The sequence below is a fragment of the Phyllobates terribilis genome, unplaced genomic scaffold, assembly GCF_046119375.1.
Source record: "Phyllobates terribilis strain yellow unplaced genomic scaffold, ASM4611937v1 Scaffold_8__6_contigs__length_399053987, whole genome shotgun sequence".
Classification (NCBI taxonomy): domain Eukaryota; kingdom Metazoa; phylum Chordata; class Amphibia; order Anura; family Dendrobatidae; genus Phyllobates; species Phyllobates terribilis.
This window is the reverse complement of record NW_027362768.1, coordinates 212,655,836-212,669,488: the sequence shown is the minus strand read 5'-3', so window position 1 is coordinate 212,669,488 and position 13,653 is coordinate 212,655,836.

The window sequence follows — 13,653 nt, the reverse complement described above, 5'->3', positions numbered from 1 at the left end:
TACAGGCCAGGTGTACAAAACTCTGTTTTCTCTGTCACGCGGCTCACAATACGTTGTGAGAAAATACTGCCATTTCTGGACTCCATTAAAAATTTCCATTAGTGTGTCATTTAAGCAATTCACCGCAGTTTGCTGTTCAAACTACTTACCTACAGGCCAGGTGTATATAACTCTGTTTTCTCCATCACACGGATCAGAATACGTTGTCAGAAAATACTACCATTATTGGCCTCCATTAAAAATATCCTTTAGTGTGTCAATGAAACAATTCACCGCAGTTTGCTGCTCAAACTACTTACCCACAGGGGAGTTGTACAAAACTCTGTTTTCTCCGTCACACGGATCAGAATACACTGTCAGAAAATGCTGCCATTTCTGGCCTCCATTAAAAATTTCATTTAGTGTGTCATTGAAGCAATTCACACCAGTTTGCTGTTTAAACTACTTACCTACAGGCCATGTCTTTAAAACACTGTTTTCTACATCACACGCATCACATATAAGTTGTCAGAAAATACTGCCATTTCTGGACTCCATTAAAAATTTCCTGTAGTGTGTCATTGAAGCAATTCACCGCAGTTTGCTGTTCAAACTACTTAGCTACAGGCTAGGAATTTACAACTCTGTTTTCTCCATTACACGGACCAGAATACTTTGTCCGCTGATACTGCCATTTTTGGCCTCCATTAAAAATTTCCTTTAGTGTGTCATTGAAGCAATTCACACCAGTTTGCTGTTCAAACTACTTAGCTACAGGCCAGGTATTTACAACTCTCTTTTCTCCATCCCACGGATCAGAATATGTGGTCAGAAAATACTGCCATTTTTGGCCTCCATTAAAAATTTCCTTTAGTGTGTCATTGAAGCAATTCACACCAGTTTGCTGTTCAAACTACTTACATACAGGCCAGGTGTTTAAAACTCTGTCTTCTCCATCACACGCATCACATATAAGTTGTCAGAAAATACTGCCATTTATGGCCTCCATTAAAAATTTCCTGTAGTGTGTCATTGAAGCAATTCACACCAGTTTGCTGTTCAAACTACTTAGCTACAGGCCAGGTATTTAAAACTCTGTTTTTTCCATCACAAGGATCACATATACGTTGTCAGAAAATACTGCCATTTCTGGCCTCCATTAAAAATTTCCTTTAGTGTGTCATTGAAGCAATTCACCACAGTTTGCTGTTCAAACTACTTACCTACAGGCCAGGTGTACAAAACTCTGTTTTCTCTGTGACGCTGCTCACAATACGCTGTGAGAAAATACTGCTATTTCTGGCCTCCATTAAAAATTTCCTTTAGTGTGTCATTGAAGCAATTCACCGGAGTTTGCTGTTCAAACTACTTACCTACAGGCCAGGTGTACAAAACTCTGTTTTCTCTGTCACACGGATCAGAAAACATTGTCAGAAAATACTTCCATTTCTGGCGTCCATTAAAAATTTCCTTCAGTGTGTCATTTAAGCAATTCACCGCAGTTTGCTGTTCAAACTACTTACCTAAAGGCCAGGTGTACATAACTCTGTTTTCTCCGTCACAAGAATCAGAATACGTTGTCAGAAAATACTACCATTACTGGCCTCCATTAAAAATTTCATTTAGTGTGTCATTGGAGCAATTAACTGCAGTTTGCTGTTCAAACTACTTACCTACAGGCCAGGTGTGCAAAACTCTATTTTCTCCATCACACGGATCAGAATACGTTGTCAGAAAATACTGCCATTTCTGGACTCCATTAAAAATTTCCATTAGTGTGTCATTTAAGCAATTCACCGCAGTTTGCTGTTCAAACTACTTACCTACAGGCCAGGTGTACAAAACTCTGTTTTCTCCGTCTCTCGGATCACATATACTTTGTCAGAAAATACTGCCATTTCTGGCCTCCATTAAAAATTTAATTTAGTGTGTCATTTAAGCAATTCACCGCACTTTGCTGTTCAAACTACTTACCTACAGGCCAGGTGTACAAAACTCTGTTTTCTCCGTCACAAGGATCACATATACGTTGTCCGAAAATACTGCCATTTTTGGCCTCCATTAAAAATTTCCATTAGTGTGTCATTTAAGCAATTCACCGCAGTTTGCTGTTCAAACTACTTACCTACAGGCCAGGTGTACAAAACTCTATTTTCTCCGTCACACGGATCAGAATACGTTGTCAGACAATACTGCCATTTCTGGCCTCCATTAAAAATTTCCTTTAGTGTGTCATTTAAGCAATTCACCGCACTTTGCTGTTCAAACTACTTACCTACAGGCCAGGTGTACAAAACTCTGTTTTCTCCGTCACACGGATCACATATACGTTGTCCGAAAATACTGCCATTTTTGGCCTCCATTAAAAATTTCCATTAGTGTGTCATTTAAGCAATTCACCGCAGTTTGCTGTTCAAACTACTTACCTACAGGCCAGGTGTACAAAACTCTGTTTTCTCCGTCACACGGATCAGAATACGTTGTCAGACAATACTGCCATTTCTGGCCTCCATTAAAAATTTCCTTTAGTGTGTCATTGAAGCAGTTCACCGCAGTTTGCTGCTCAAACTACTTACCTACACGCCAGGTGTGCAAAACTCTGTTTTCTCCATCACACGGATCAGAATACGTTGTCAGAAAATACTGCCATTTCTGGCCTCCATTAAAAATTTCCATTAGTGTGTCATTTAAGCAATACACCGCAGTTTGCGGTTCAAACTACTTTCCTACAGGCCGGGTGTACAAAACTCTGTTTTCTCCGTCTCTCGGAACACATATACTTTGTCAGAAAATACTGCCATTTCTGGCCTCCATTAAAAATTTCCTTTAGTGTGTCTATGAAGCAATTCACCGCAGTTTGCTGTTCAAACTACTTACCTACAGGCCAGGTGTATATAACTCTGTTTTCTCCATCACACAGATAAGAATACGTTTTCAGAAAATAGTACCATTACTGGCCTCCATTAAAAATTTCATTTAGTGTGTCAATGAAACAATTCACCGCAGTTTGCTGCTCAAACTACTTACCCACAGGCCAGTTGTACAAAACTCTGTTTTCTCCGTCACACGGATCAGAATACACTGTCAGAAAATACTGCCATTTCTGGCCTCCATTAAAAATTTCATTTAGTGTGTCATTGAAACAATTCACCGCAGTGTGCTGTTCAAACTACTTACCTAGAGGCCAGGTGTTTAAAACTCTATTTTCTCCTTAACACTGATCACATATACGTTGTCAGAAAATACTGCCTTTTCTGGCCTCCATTAAAAATTTCCTTTAGTGTGTCATTGAAGCAATTCACCGCAGTTTGCTGTTCAAACTACTTAGCTACAGGCTAGGAATTTACAACTCTGTTTTCTCCATCACACGGACCAGAATACTTTGTCCGCTGATACTGCCATTTTTGGCCTCCATTAAAAATTTCCTTTAGTGTGTCATTGAAGCAATTCACACCAGTTTGCTGTTCAAACTACTTACCTACAGGCCATGTCTTTAAAACACTGTTTTCTCCATCACACGCATCACATATAAGTTGTCAGAAAATACTGCCATTTCTGGCCTCCATTAAAAATTTCCTGTAGTGTGTCATTGAAGCAATTCACACCAGTTTGCTGTTCAAACTACTTAGCTACAGGCCAGGTACTTAAAACTCTGTTTTCTCCATCACACGGATCACATATACTTTGTCAGAAAATACTGCCATTTCTGGCCTCCATTAAAAATTTCCTTTAGTGTGTCATTGAAGCAATTCACCACAGTTTGATGTTCAAACTACTTACCTACAGGCCAGGTGTACAAAACTCTGTTTTCTCCATCACACGGATCAGAATACGTTGTCAGAAAATACTGCCATTTCTGGACTCCATTAAAAATTTCCATTAGTGTGTCATTTAAGCAATTCACCGCAGTTTGCTGTTCAAACTACTTACCTACAGGCCAGGTGTACAAAACTCTGTTTTCTCCGTCTCTCGGATCACATATACTTTGTCAGAAAATACTGCCATTTCTGGCCTCCATTAAAAATTTCCTTTAGTGTGTCATTGAAGCAATTCACCGCCGTTTGCTGTTCAAACTACTTACCTACAGGCCTGGTGTATATAACTCTGTTTTCTCCATCACAAGGATCAGAATACGTTGTCAGAAAATACTACCATTACTGGCCTCCATTAAAAATTTCCTTTAGTGTGTCATTGAAACAATTCACCGCAGTTTGCTGTTCAAACTACTTACCTACAGGCCATTTGTTTAAAACTCTGTTTTCTCCTTAACACGGATCACATATACGTTGTCAGAAAATACTGCCATTTCTGGCCTCCATTAAAAATTTCATTTAGTGTGTCATTTAAGCAATTCACCGCACTTTGCTGTTCAAACTACTTACCTACAGGCCAGGTGTACAAAACTCTGTTTTCTCCGTCACAAGGATCACATATACGTTGTCCGAAAATACTGCCATTTTTGGCCTCCATTAAAAATTTCCATTAGTGTGTCATTTAAGCAATTCACCGCAGTTTGCTGTTCAAACTACTTACCTACAGGCCAGGTGTACAAAACTCTGTTTTCTCCGTCACACGGATCAGAATACGTTGTCAGACAATACTGCCATTTCTGGCCTCCATTAAATTTTCCTTTAGTGTGTCATTGAAGCAATTCAACACAGTTTGCTGTTCAAACTACTTAGCTACAGGCCAGGTATTTACAACTCTCTTTTCTCCATCCCACGGATCAGAATACGTTGTCAGAAAATACTGCCATTTTTGGCCTCCATTAAAAATTTCCTTTAGTGTGTCATTGAAGCAATTCACACCAGTTTGCTGTTCAAACTACTTACATACAGGCCAGGTGTTTAAAACTTTGTCTTCTCCATCACACGCATCACATATAAGTTGTCAGAAAATACTGCCATTTCTGGCCTCCATTAAAAATTTCCTATAGTGTGTCATGGAAGCAATTCACACCAGTTTGCTGTTCAAACTACTTAGCTACAGGCCAGGTATTTAAAACTCTGTTTTCTCCATCACACGGATCACATATACGTTGTCAGAAAATACTGCCATTTCTGGCCTCCATTAAAAATTTCCTTTAGTGTGTCATTGAAGCAATTCACCGGAGTTTGCTGTTCAAACTACTTACCTACAGGCCAGGTGTACAAAACTCTGTTTTCTCCGTCACACGGATCAGAAAACATTGTCAGAAAATACTTCCATTTCTGGCGTCCATTAAAAATTTCCTTCAGTGTGTCATTTAAGCAATTCACCGCAGTTTGCTGTTCAAACTACTTACCTAAAGGCCAGGTGAACATAACTCTGTTTTCTCTGTCACGCGGCTCACAATACGTTGTGAGAAAATACTGCTATTTCTGGCCTCCATTAAAAATTTCCTTTAGTGTGTCATTGAAGCAATTCACCGGAGTTTGCTGTTCAAACTACTTACCTACAGGCCCGGTGTACAAAACTCTGTTTTCTCCATCACACGGATCAGAATACGTTGTCAGAAAATACTGCCATTTCTGGCCTCCATTAAAAATTTCCATTAGTGTGTCATTTAAGCAATTCACCGCAATTTGCTGTTCAAACTACTTACCTACAGGCCAGGTGTACAAAACTCTGTTTTCTCCGTCTCTCGAATCACATATACTTTGTCAGAAAATACTGCCATTTCTGGCCTCCATTAAAAATTTCCTTTTGTGTGTCATTGAAGCAATTCACCACAGCTTGCTGTTCAAACTACTTACCTACAGTATATTCTATATAATTTTTTTCTGCATCTAGCTCTGAAAAAATATTTCGGCTTGTAGTAGTGTGTGGGACTTGTTCTATTAGTCGATCTGTGCTAACCTTCACCAGGTTGCAAATTCAATATAATTTTAATCTGTATCTAACTCTGAAAAAATATTTTGGCTTGTAGCAGTGTGTGGGACTTGTTCTATTAGTCCATCTCTATTAACCTCCACCAGGCTGCAAATTCAATATAATTTTTTCCTGCATCTAGCTCTGAAAAAATATTTCGGCTTGTAGCAATGTGTGTGACTTGTTCTATTAGTCCATCTATACTAACCTCCACCTGGTTTCAAATTAAATATAATTTTTATATGCATCTAGCTCTGAAAAAATATTTCGGCTTGCAGCAGTGTGGGGGACTTGTTCTATTAGTCCATCTTTACTAACCTCCACCAGGTTGCAAATTCAAAATAATTTTTTCTGCATCTAACTCTGAAAAAATATTTTGGCTTGTAGCAGGGTATGTGACTTGTTCTATTAGTCCATCTATACTGACCTCCACCAGGATGCAAATTTAATATAATTTTTTTCTGCATCTAGCTCTGAAAAAAGATTTCGGATTGTAGCAGTGTGTGGGACTTGTTCTATTAGTCCATCTATACTAACCTCCACCAGGATGCAAATTCAATATAATTTTTATCTGCATCTAGCTCTGAAAAAATATTTCGGCTTGTAGCAGTTTGGGGGACTTGTTCTATTAGTCCATCTATACTAACCTCCACCAGGTTGCAAATTCAAAATAGTTTTTTTCTGCATCTAGCTCTCAAAAAATATTTTGGCTTGTAGCAGTGTGTGGGACTTGTTTTATTAGTCCATCTATACTAACCTCCACCAGGATGCAAATTCAATATAATTTTTTTCTGCATATAGCTCTGAAAAAACATTTCGGCTTGTAGTATTGTGTGGGACTTGTTCTATTAGTCCATCTGTACTAACCTTCACCAGGTTGCAAATTCAATATAATTTTTATCTGCATCTAGCTCTGAAAAAACATTTCGGCTTGTAACAGTGTGTGGGACTTGTTCTATTAGTCCATCTATACTAACCTCCACCAGGTTGCAAATTCAATATAATTTTTTTCTGCATCTAGCTCTGAAAAAATATTTTGGCTTGCAGCAGTGTGTTGGACTTGTTCTATTAGTCCATCTATACTAACCTCCACCAGGTTGCAAATTCAATATAATTTTTATCTGCATCTAGCTCTGAAAAAAATATTTTGACTTGTAGCAGTATGTGGGACTTGTTCTATTAGTCCATCTATACTAACCTCCACCATGTTGCAAATTCAATATAATTTTTATCAAAATCTAGCTCTTAAAAAAATATTTCGGCTTGTAGCAGTGAGTGGGACTTGTTCTATCAGTCCATGTATACTAACCTCCACAAGGTTGCAAATTCAATATAATTTTTATCTGCATCTAGCTCTGAAAAAATATTTCGGCTTCTAGCAGTGTGTGGGACTTGTTCTATTAGTCCATCTATACTAACCTCCACCAGGTTGCAAATTCAATATAATTTTTTTCTGCATCTAGCTCTGAAAAATATTTTGGCTTGTAGCAGTGTGTGGGACTTGTTCTATTAGTCCATCTATACTAACCTCCACCAGGTTGCAAATTCAATATAATTTTTTCTGCATCTAGCTCTGAAAAAATATTTTGGCTTGTAGCAGTGTGTGGGACTTGTTCTATTAGTCCATCTATACTGACATCCACCAGGTTGCAAATTCAATATAATTTTTTTCTACATCTAGCTCTGAAAAAATATTTCGGATTGTAGCAGTGTGTGGGACTTTTTCTATTAGTCCATCTATACTAAACTCCACAAGGATGCAAATTCAATATAATTTTTATCTGCATCTAGCTCTGAAAAATTTTTTGGCTTGTAGCAGTGTGTGGGACTTGTTCTTTTAGTCCATCTATACTAACCTACACCAGGTTGCAAATTCAATATAATTTTTATCAACATCTAGCTCTGAAAAAATATTTCGGCTTGTAGCAGTGAGTGGGACTTGTTCTATCAGTCCATCTATACTAACCTCCAACAGGTTGCAAATTAAATATAATTTTAATCTGCATCTAACTCTGAAAAAATATTTTGGCTTGTAGCAGTGTGTGGGACTTGTTCTATTAGTCCATCTCTATTAACCTCCACCAGGCTGCAAATTCAATATAATTTTTTTCTGCATCTAGCTCTGAAAAAATATTTCGGCTTGTAGCAATGTGTGTGACTTGTTCTATTAGTCCATCTATACTAACCTCCACCAGGTTGCAAATTCAATACAATTTTAATCTGCATCTAGCTCTGAAAAAATATTTCAGCTTGTAGCAGTGTGTGGGAGTTGTTCTATTAGTCCATCTATACTGACCTCCACCAGGTTGCAAATTCAATAAAATTATTTTCTGCATCTAGCTCTGAAAAAATATTTTGGATTGTAGCAGTGTGTGGGACTTGTTCTATTAGTCCATCTATACTAACCTCCACCAGGTTTCAAATTCAATATAAGTTTTATCTGCATCTAGCTCTGAAAAAATATTTCAGCTTGGAGCAGTGTGGGGGACTTGTTCTATTAGTCCAACTATACTAACCTCCACCAGGTTGCAAATTCAAAATAATTTTTTTCTGCATCTAGCTCTGAAAAAATATTTTGGCTTGAAGCAGTGTGTGGGACTTGTTCTATTATTGCATCTATACTAACCTCCACCAGATTGCAAATTCAATATAATTTTTATCTGCATCTAGCTCAGAAAAAATATTTTGGCTTGCAGCAGTGTGGGGGACTTGTTCTATTAGTCCATCTGTACTAACCTCCACCAGGTTGCAAATTCAAAATAATTTTTTTCTGCATCTAGCTCTGAGAAAATATTTGGATGGTAGCAGTGTGTGGGACTTGTTCTATTAGTCCATCTATACTAACCTTCACAAGGTTACAAATTCAATATAATTTTTTTCTGCTTCTAGCTATAAAAAAATATTTCGGCTTGTAGCAGTGTGTGGGACTTGTTCTATTAGTCCATCTCTATTAACCTCCACCAGGCTGCAAATTCAATATAATTTTTTTCTGCATCTATCTCTGAAAAAATATTTCGGCTTGTAGCAGTGTGTGGGACTTGTTTTATTAGTCCATCTATACTGACCTCCACCAGGTTCCAAATTCAATATAAATATTTTCTGCATCTAGCTCTGAAAAAATATTTGGGATTGTAGCAGTGTGTGGGTCTTGTTCTATTAGTCCATCTGTACTAACCTCCACCAGGTTTCAAATTCAATATAATTTTTATCTGCATCTAGCTCTGAAAAAATATTTTGGCTTGTAGCAGTGTGGGGGACTTGTTCTATTAGTCCATCTATACTAACCTTCACCAGGTTGCAAATTCAAAATAATTTTTTTCTGCATCTAGCTCTGAAAAAATATTTTGGCTTGTAGCAGTGTGTTGGACTTGTTCTATTAGTCCATCTATACTAACCTCCACCAGGTTGCAAATTCAATATAATTTTTTTCTGCATATAGCTCTGAAAAATATTTCGGCTTTTAGTAGTGTGAGGGACTTGTTCTATTATTCCATCTGTACTAACCTTCACCAGGTTGCAAACTCAATATAATTTTAATTTGCATCTAACTCTGAAAAAATATTTTTGCTTGCAGCAGTGTGTGGGACTTGTTTCTATTAGTCCATCTATAATGACCATCACCAGGTTGCAAATTTAATATAATTTTTTTCTGCATCTAGCTCTGAAAAAATATTTTGGCTTGCAGCAGTGTGTGGGACTTGTTTTATTAGTCCATATATACTAACCTCCACCAGGTTGCAAATTCAATATAATTTTTATCTGCATCTAGCTCTGAAAAAATATTTTGGCTTGTAGCAGTGTGTGGGACTTGTTTTATTAGTCCATCTATACTAACCTCCACCAGGATGCAAATTCAATATAATTTTTTTCTGCATATAGCTCTGAAAAAACATTTCGGCTTGTAGTATTGTGTGGGACTTGTTCTATTAGTCCATCTGTACTAACCTTCACCAGGTTGCAAATTCAATATAATTTTTATCTGCATCTAGCTCTGAAAAAACATTTCGGCTTGTAACAGTGTGTGGGACTTGTTCTATTAGTCCATCTATACTAACCTCCACCAGGTTGCAAATTCAATATAATTTTTTTCTGCATCTAGCTCTGAAAAAATATTTTGGCTTGCAGCAGTGTGTTGGACTTGTTCTATTAGTCCATCTATACTAACCTCCACCAGGTTGCAAATTCAATATAATTTTTATCTGCATCTAGCTCTGAAAAAAATATTTTGACTTGTAGCAGTATGTGGGACTTGTTCTATTAGTCCATCTATACTAACCTCCACCATGTTGCAAATTCAATATAATTTTTATCAAAATCTAGCTCTTAAAAAAATATTTCGGCTTGTAGCAGTGAGTGGGACTTGTTCTATCAGTCCATGTATACTAACCTCCACAAGGTTGCAAATTCAATATAATTTTTATCTGCATCTAGCTCTGAAAAAATATTTCGGCTTCTAGCAGTGTGTGGGACTTGTTCTATTAGTCCATCTATACTAACCTCCACCAGGTTGCAAATTCAATATAATTTTTTTCTGCATCTAGCTCTGAAAAATATTTTGGCTTGTAGCAGTGTGTGGGACTTGTTCTATTAGTCCATCTATACTAACCTCCACCAGGTTGCAAATTCAATATAATTTTTTCTGCATCTAGCTCTGAAAAAATATTTTGGCTTGTAGCAGTGTGTGGGACTTGTTCTATTAGTCCATCTATACTGACATCCACCAGGTTGCAAATTCAATATAATTTTTTTCTACATCTAGCTCTGAAAAAATATTTCGGATTGTAGCAGTGTGTGGGACTTTTTCTATTAGTCCATCTATACTAAACTCCACAAGGATGCAAATTCAATATAATTTTTATCTGCATCTAGCTCTGAAAAATTTTTTGGCTTGTAGCAGTGTGTGGGACTTGTTCTTTTAGTCCATCTATACTAACCTACACCAGGTTGCAAATTCAATATAATTTTTATCAACATCTAGCTCTGAAAAAATATTTCGGCTTGTAGCAGTGAGTGGGACTTGTTCTATCAGTCCATCTATACTAACCTCCAACAGGTTGCAAATTAAATATAATATTTATCTGCATCTAGCTTTGAAAAAATATTTCGGCTTGTAGTAGTGTGTGGGACTTGTTCTATTAGTCCATCTGTACTAACCTTCACCAGGTTGCAAATTCAATATAATTTTAATCTGCATCTAACTCTGAAAAAATATTTTGGCTTGTAGCAGTGTGTGGGACTTGTTCTATTAGTCCATCTCTATTAACCTCCACCAGGCTGCAAATTCAATATAATTTTTTTCTGCATCTAGCTCTGAAAAAATATTTCGGCTTGTAGCAATGTGTGTGACTTGTTCTATTAGTCCATCTATACTAACCTCCACCAGGTTGCAAATTCAATACAATTTTAATCTGCATCTAGCTCTGAAAAAATATTTCAGCTTGTAGCAGTGTGTGGGAGTTGTTCTATTAGTCCATCTATACTGACCTCCACCAGGTTGCAAATTCAATAAAATTATTTTCTGCATCTAGCTCTGAAAAAATATTTTGGATTGTAGCAGTGTGTGGGACTTGTTCTATTAGTCCATCTATACTAACCTCCACCAGGTTTCAAATTCAATATAAGTTTTATCTGCATCTAGCTCTGAAAAAATATTTCAGCTTGGAGCAGTGTGGGGGACTTGTTCTATTAGTCCATCTATACTAACCTTCACCAGGTTGCAAATTCAAAATAATTTTTTTCTGCATCTAGCTCTGAAAAAATATTTTGGCTTGTAGCAGTGTGTTGGACTTGTTCTATTAGTCCATCTATACTAACCTCCACCAGGTTGCAAATTCAATATAATTTTTTTCTGCATATAGCTCTGAAAAATATTTCGGCTTTTAGTAGTGTGAGGGACTTGTTCTATTAGTCCATCTGTACTAACCTTCACCAGGTTGCAAACTCAATATAATTTTAATTTGCATCTAACTCTGAAAAAATATTTTTGCTTGCAGCAGTGTGTGGGACTTGTTTCTATTAGTCCATCTATAATGACCATCACCAGGTTGCAAATTTAATATAATTTTTTTCTGCATCTAGCTCTGAAAAAATATTTTGGCTTGCAGCAGTGTGTGGGACTTGTTTTATTAGTCCATATATACTAACCTCCACCAGGTTGCAAATTCAATATAATTTTTATCTGCATCTAGCTCTGAAAAAATATTTTGGCTTGTAGCAGTGTGTGGGACTTGTTCTATTAGTCCATCTATACTAACCTCCACCATGTTGCAAATTCAATATAATTTTTATCAACATCTAGCTCTTAAAAAAATATTTTGGCTTGTAGCAGTGAGTGGGACTTGTTCTATCAGTCCATGAATACTAACCTCCACAAGGTTGCAAATTCAATATAATTTTAATCTGCATCAAGCTCTGAAAAAATATTTCGGCTTGTAGTAGTGTGAGGGACTTGTTCTATTAGTCCATCTGTACTAACCTTCACCAGGTTGCAAATTCAATATAATTTTAATCTGCATCTAACTCTGAAAAAATATTTTAGCTTGTAGCAGTGTGTGGGACTTGTTCTATTGGTCCATCTATACGGACCTCCACCAGGTTGCAAATTTAATATAATTTTTTTCTGCATCTAGCTCTGAAAAAATATTTTGGATTGTAGCAGTGTGTGGGACTTGTTTTATTAGTCCATCTATACTAACCTCCACCAGGATGCAAATTCAATATAATTTTTATCTGCATCTAGCTCTGAAAAAATATTTCGGCTTGTAGCAGTGTGTGGGACTTGTTCTATTAGTCCATCTATACTAACCTCCACCAGGTTGCAAATTCAATAAAAATTTATCTGCATCTAGCTCTGAAAAAATATTTTGGCTTGTAGCAGTGTGTGGGACTTGTTCTATTAGTCCATCTATACTAACCTCCACCAGGTTGCAAATTCAATATAATTTTTACCTGCATCTAGCTCTGAAATAATATTTTGGCTTCTAGCAGTGTGTGGGACTTGTTCTATTAGTCCATCTATGCTAACCTCCACCAGGTTGCAAATTCAATATAATTTTTTCTGCATCTAGCTCTGAAAAAATATTTTGGCTTGTATCAGTGTGTGGGACTTGTTCTATTAGTCCATCTATACTGACCTCCACCAGGTTGCAAATTCAAAATAATTTTTTTCTGCATCTAGCTCTGAAAAAATATTTTGGATTGTAGCAGTGTGTGGGACTTGTTCTATTAGTCCATCTATACTAACCTCCACAAGGATGCAAATTCAATATAATTTTTATCTGCATCTAGCTCTGAAAAAATATTTTGGCTTGCAGCAGTGTGTGGGACTTGTTCTATTAGTCCATCTATACTAACCTCCACCAGGTTGCAAATTCAAAATAATTTTTTTCTGCATCTAGCTCTGAAAAAATATTTTGGCTTGCAGCAATGTGTGGGACTTGTTCTATTAGTCCATCTATACTAACCTCCACCAGGTTGCAAATTGAATATAATTTTTTTCTACATCTAGCTCTGAAAAAATATTTTGGCTTGCAGCTGTGTGTGGGACTTGTTCTATTAGTCCATCTATACTAACCTCCACAAGGATGCAAATTCAATATAATTTTTATCTACATCTAGCTCTGAAAAAATATTTTGGCTTGTAGCAGTGTGTGGGACTTGTTCTATGAGTCCATCTATACTAACCTCCACCAGGTTGCAAATTCAATATAATTTTTATCAACATCTAGCTCTGAAAAGATATTTTGGCTTGTAACAGTGAGTGGGACTTGTTCTATCAGTCCATCTATACTAACCTCCACCAGGTTGCAAATTCAATATAATATT